Source organism: Tarenaya hassleriana, unplaced genomic scaffold (assembly GCF_000463585.1).
Source record: "Tarenaya hassleriana unplaced genomic scaffold, ASM46358v1 Cleome85, whole genome shotgun sequence".
Classification (NCBI taxonomy): domain Eukaryota; kingdom Viridiplantae; phylum Streptophyta; class Magnoliopsida; order Brassicales; family Cleomaceae; genus Tarenaya; species Tarenaya hassleriana.
This window is the reverse complement of record NW_010970923.1, coordinates 241,186-247,505: the sequence shown is the minus strand read 5'-3', so window position 1 is coordinate 247,505 and position 6,320 is coordinate 241,186. Positions and strand designations below refer to the sequence as shown.

At 41.0% G+C, this 6,320-nt stretch overlaps 1 long non-coding RNA gene across 1 annotated transcript; it reads left to right on the top strand.

The window, feature by feature from the left end:
- The first annotated feature begins 2,831 nt into the window (after window positions 1-2,831).
- On the top strand, window positions 2,832-5,897 carry LOC104803381. The gene is made up of 3 exons (XR_770205.2): window positions 2,832-5,118; window positions 5,231-5,434; window positions 5,506-5,897. It is a non-coding gene; the product is annotated as an uncharacterized LOC104803381 (long non-coding RNA).
- The last annotated feature ends 423 nt before the right edge of the window (window positions 5,898-6,320 follow it).

Sequence of the window (6,320 nt, the reverse complement as noted above, 5' to 3'; positions counted from 1 at the left end):
TTCTATAATGATTCAAGGATGCCGAAATATAACAAACATGCCAATCATATAACGGGAATGTAATGCATTCATAAATCAATGAATCAATACAAAGTCAAAATGTCATATCACGGATCATCCTAGAGCATTACAACCAACAATCTCCCACTATGCTCTATGATCTATCCTACAAGCATCTAATCCCCATACCCTTAACATTTCACCAGTTGTGATGCTTAAATCCATTCGGATTCTGCTGGCCATAGCTGCGTATTATGACTATGAGATATGGCATATGGACGTCAAGACCGCATTCCTTAACGGGAATTTGCTCGAGGATGTGTACATGACACAACCCGAGGGTTTTGTCGATCCTAAGAGTCCGAGGAAGGTGTGTAAGCTTCAGAGATCCATTTATGGACTGAAGCAGGCTTCGAGGAGCTGGAATCTTCGATTTGACGAGGCAGTCAAAGCGTTTGGCTTCCTGCAAAACGAAGATGAGCCATGTGTTTACAAGAAGGTCAGTGGGAGCGCAGTGGTCTTCCTTGTGCTTTATGTAGATGATATATTGCTCATCGGAAATGACATTCCTACCTTGCAAGGAGTAAAATCCTGGCTAGGATCGGTCTTTTCGATGAAGGACTTAGGAGAAGCCGCCTATATTCTAGGAATCAAGATCTATAGAGATAGATCGAGAAGGCTTCTTGGTCTAAGTCAGAGTACATACATTGACAAGGTTTTGAATCGGTTCAAGATGCAAGACTCCAATAGGGGTGCCTTGCCAATGGGACATGACGTTGTTCTTAGCAAGACTCAGTGTCCAAAGACACAGGATGAGCAAGAGCGCATGAGTAGGATACCATATGCATCGGCAATTGGATCCATCATGTACGCCATGTTGTGTATTCGTCCAGATGTATCATATGCATTGAGCATGACTAGTAGATATCAATCTACACCAGGTGAGGCTCACTGGATTGCGGTCAAGAACATCCTTTCGACACTCTGCTTATCTTCACGTCTCCTCTGTCGATGATTTCTCTGATCAAGTGAAATCGCCTGAGTATGTGTTTGGATCTCTGGTGTGACCGGGGTTCCTTAGCTTGTGCAATCGCACCATTGTTGTCACAGTACAGCTCAATGGGATCTGCAATGCTAGGAATAACGCCCAGGTCTCCCACGAATTTCCTGATCCAAACAGCTTCCTTAGCTGCATCCGATGCTGCTATGTACTCGGCTTCTGTAGTCGAATCTGCAACGGTTGGCTGTTTAGAACTCTTCCAACTGTTAGCCCCACCGTTTAGGCAGAAAACATAACCTGACTGCGATCTGAAGTCATCTCTGTCGGTTTGGAAACTAGCATCGGTATAACCACTTATAGCGAGCTCGTCTTCCAATCCGCCATACACCAAGAACAAATCCTTAGTCCTTCTCAAGTACTTAAGGATGTTCTTGACCGCAATCCAGTGAGCCTCACCTGGTGTAGACTGATATCTACTAGTCATACTCAATGCATATGATACATCCGGACAAGTACACAACATGGCGTACATGATGGATCCAATTGCCGATGCATATGGTATCCTACTCATGCGCTCTTGCTCATCCTGTGTCTTTGGACACTGAGTCTTGCTAAGAGCAACGTCATGTCCCATTGGCAAGGCACCCCTCTTGGAGTCTTGCATCTTGAACCGATTCAAGACCTTGTCAATGTATGTACTCTGACTTAGACCAAGAAGCCTTCTCAAAACGTGTGGCCACGCTATAGATGAAGTTGCATCTATTTTACTAGTCGATTTGCGAAGATGAGAAAGCAGTTGAACTTGAAGGGTGGCTCAAACCATGCCCTTGTTCAACTTATGATATCGTGAGCCAAAGGATCAGAATTCGAGCTGTTAATGCCTTATTTAGATCACCTCTAACTCAATTCTAAATGGGTGGTCATGGCGTCTTGCTAGAGGCTAACCATGACTTGTGGTTCGGGAAAGGTTCCTAAAGTCACTACCACTTAGAATGGGCCTACAGGGTCACACACCAATAGGGATGGACTTATATGTGAAGAATACGAATAATGGAAACGAGATTTGACCGAAACGAGCATGAAAAGGAGTTTTCAGTGTGTTGGTCCGGAGCTGACCAAGTTTGGTCAGCCCCGGACCAAGTCTGGTCAGATCAGGCAGTCCGGAAGAGTAGTCCGAGGTCGCCTGTCTAGGTCTGGTCCGGCTGACCAAGAGTTGGTCAGCCGCTGACCAGATTCTGGGACAGGCGGACCGAGAGAAGGCGCGGCGGACTGAGCAGGCGAAGGAGGAAACTTGGTCCGGAGCTGACCGAAACTTGGTCAGCCGGACCAAGCCTTCAAGTCTGGCGGACCGCGTGCTTCGGACTAAGTTTGGTCCGCCGGACCAAGCTCCTGGTCCGGCGGACCGGGATCCGGAATATTTCCAAAATTCGAATTTTAGGGTTTTCTAATCTTATTTTAAGTTTAGGGTTTCGTCTAAACTTAAAGAGAGCCGACCAAAAACTCAGAGAAATACCCTAGAACTCTAGAGAAGCTGTTCTCTTGGATTTCTATTGTCATGGGATTGGATCTCGTCTCTTGAGTTACCCTTTTCTTCACTAATCCTAGCAGATTCGTTCCAAATTGTTTGGAATCCTTCCCGTCGGTGTGGATACGTGTAGAGGAGCTGTACTTTCAGCTCTTGGTGATTTAGAACAGGCCCCGGATCGAAACAAATTTCAAGTCTCATCGAGAACGAGGTAAGTAACGATTCCCTCGGTGATATACACGATCTTTCGGGTTCTGCGAGTTTGGTTGCGTGTGACGTTTGACTAGGTTTAGATTTTTCTTCCGCTGCATGAAACCTAATAAACCAAACCCTAGATCGATATGATCGCATGCTAGGAACCCGTAGATAACCCAACAGTCATTGTCTTCACAACTGATGAATTTGAAGACAGATTATAATCTTCCAGAGAGATGCATAGACGGATTCAGTCAAATGTTTAAACGCTATCTCCCACAAGGTAATACTTACCTTACTGCACCTGATTCTTATTACGATACAAAGAGTTTAATGCGAACCTTGGGTCTACCGTACAAGAAAATTGATGTTTGCGAAGATAACTGCATGATTTTTTTGGAAAAATGATGCGAATTTGATGCAATGTCGTTTTTCCGGAAAAGATAGATATAAACCACGACAAAAATCTTCGAAGAAAAGCAAGTTAATTCCGTTAAAAAGAATGTTTTATATGCCAATAACGGATCGTTTGAAAAGGTTATATCAATCCGAAAAGACTGCATCTCATATGCGGTGGCACGCAGAACATTCTAATACAGAAGGAGATATGCATCATCCGTCTGATGGACTAGCATGGAAACATTTCCAACATGTATCTCCAGATTTTGCTAGAGAACATAGAAACGTCTACCCTGCATTATGTACAGATGGGTTCAATCCATTTGGAATGTCTAGTCCAAACTACTCTTTGTGGCTGGTGATTCTTACACCGTATAATTTACCGCCTCAATTGTGCATGAGTAGAGAGTTTCTGTTTCCATCTATATTGGTTTCGGGACCCAATCATCCTAGAAAAAGTCTCGATGTATTTCTTCAACCATTGATACAAGAGTTGAATGAGTTGTGGAGTAATGGGGTCGAGGCATATGATGTCTCAGTTATGCAAAATTTTTTACTTCCGCCGTACTTATGTGGACCATAAGTGATTTTCCATCATACTCAATGTTGTCAAGTTGGACAACTCATGGGCGGTTAGCGTGTCCTTATTGCATGGAAGACATTGATTCGTTTTGGTTGCAGAATGGTAGAAAAATGAGTTAGTTTGATTGTCATCGTCGGTTTCTACCAATATCTCATGCATTACGGCATAACAAGAAGAATTTTCGTAAGAATAAAGTAGTGACTCAAACTGCCCCACTTGAGCTTACTGGAGATGAGATATTGTTCGAACGTATCGAAGATTGTATAAAGTCATATGGTTTAGCAACTACTGCAGATGTCGGGGGAAATGATCATTTGCAGATCGAAGGATACGGTGAATATCATCATTGGCATAAGAAAAGTATTTTTTGGGATTTGCCTTATTGTAAATATCACAAGTTGCAACGCAATCTTGATGTCATGCATATCGAAAAAAAATTTTTCGATAACATCATCAATACATTGTTGAATGTCTCATCGAGATCAAAGGATAACGTGAACTCCAGAAAGGATCTTAAGTTAATTTGTTTGAGGAAAGAGTTAGAGTTAACATCAAATGGAAAAGCCCCAATCCCTATTTTTCGGGTTTTTGGAGAAGGACAAAAGAATTTTTTCACGTGGTTAAAAGAAGATGTAAAATTTCCAGATGGATATTCTTCTAACCTATCTCAATGTGTTGACATCGAAGGAAAAAAATTGATGGGTATGAAGAGTCATGATTGTCATGTATTCATGCAACGATTGCTTCCTATTGTATTTGTAGAGTTACTTCCAGAAAATATACATGAAGCATTGTCATGTATTTTATTTATATAATGGATGGAAATATATTTTTAAATTTCAAATAAATCTACAATCATATATGTTTATCTGATGTTTGAATGTAGGGATCAGTATATTTTTTCGTGATCTTTGTGCTCGGACATTAAAAATTGAATGTAGGGATCAGTATATTTTAGGTTTGACGTAACGAATGTGTTGTTGGAGACGATCAAGAAGATCATTTTTGCGAACTTTAAGGGACCGTGGTTGAGTTTCACTCGTTGTCCTCAAGCTGTATGAGATCAGTGGTTTGCAGCATTTGCGCTAAATTACGTTTTTTTAAGTTAGATATATATTAGTTATTTTGTATTTGTTTTAATGATCTTACAATATCAATGTGTTAACAATCATATTACTGGGATGAGTCGGTCCGCGACATTGTCTACGCAACTTGGAAAGACGTCGTGACCAATCGACTCAAAGATTCCATCTATCGACTTAAGCAAAGCCGGCAACAGCCAGAATGGATGACTTCAAGGGTTTGGAACATGATGGTAGAAATTTGGGATTCGGACGACACAATGTGGACGGATAGCTTCGAGCAATAGGAAGGCTCGAGCTGCATCGGATCGGGCGCCTCCAACACATACTGCGGGTCTGAGATCTTTTGCCCGTGTCACCCATGATATAGTAAATTTAATATATCATAACATTGTTTTTAATTTTAAACGTTTTTAGTTTTTACTAATTACGAAATTTTATTGTAGACGCGGAAGGAAGGTGTTGAACCTTCCGTTTTGCGTGTGTTTCGGGAAACGCACTGTCGTTCTGATGGTACATATATCGGCGATCGAGCACAGAAAATCGATGAGGCGGTTAATTCGAAGATCAGTGATCATCTATCTCAACTTGCTAAGAGTTCGGGATCAACACAATTGACTCCTCAAGAGATCAACAATCTTTTTTTAGAGGTAATCATTAATCAAATATCTATATTTTTTTTATTAATTTTGCTATCAATATATATATATTTTTTCTATAGGTCGTTCAACCCGATGTTCGCGGTCGTATCTATGGTGTTGGATCAATGGCGAGTCATTTAGGCGGCGGGGATCCGAATCCAGCATCTGTCACCCGCAATGTGGCACTGACGAAAGAAGTGGAAGAGCTTCGACGTAACCAAGCGGATATGCAAGCCAAAATTGTCGTTTTGAGGAGATGCTTCAGAGATTCATGCCGCCGGACGAGAATTCTATAGTTGCATCGGCACAATGCTCGGGTCAGGGAGGATCCGAAGAAATGGTTCAACAATCTCCTCAACCTAACGAACCTAACGATCATGGTATATAGATCAAGAATTTCCCGACATTTTGTTTTAGTTGTTTTATTTTATGTTTGAATTTTTAATGTTAAATAAAAACTTATTTTAATTTTGTTTATATTTGAATTTAAAAATTTACGTATAATTTTACTATATTTTTAGTTTTAATTTTAATTATATTTTAAATTTAAATTAATATTATTTTTTTAAAATTTTTAAAAATCATGCGACGGCAGACTCCGTCGCAATACTGTTGCAAAAATACGACCGAAAATTGCGATCATAGAACGACAGTCGCGTCGTCGCCGACTGCGAGAATTTTTGTGACGGTAATTTACAGTCACAATACTAAATGAATTTCGTCATCAGTTACGACAATACATTTCGTCGCAAATTACGACTACGCAACAACGGTATCCGGCGTCGCAAAACTTGCGACTAAACAACCTGTCGTCGCAAATATTGCGACCACATACCAACGGTAACCAATAGTCGCAAAACTTGCGACGACAAACCAACGATTTTATGTAGTCACA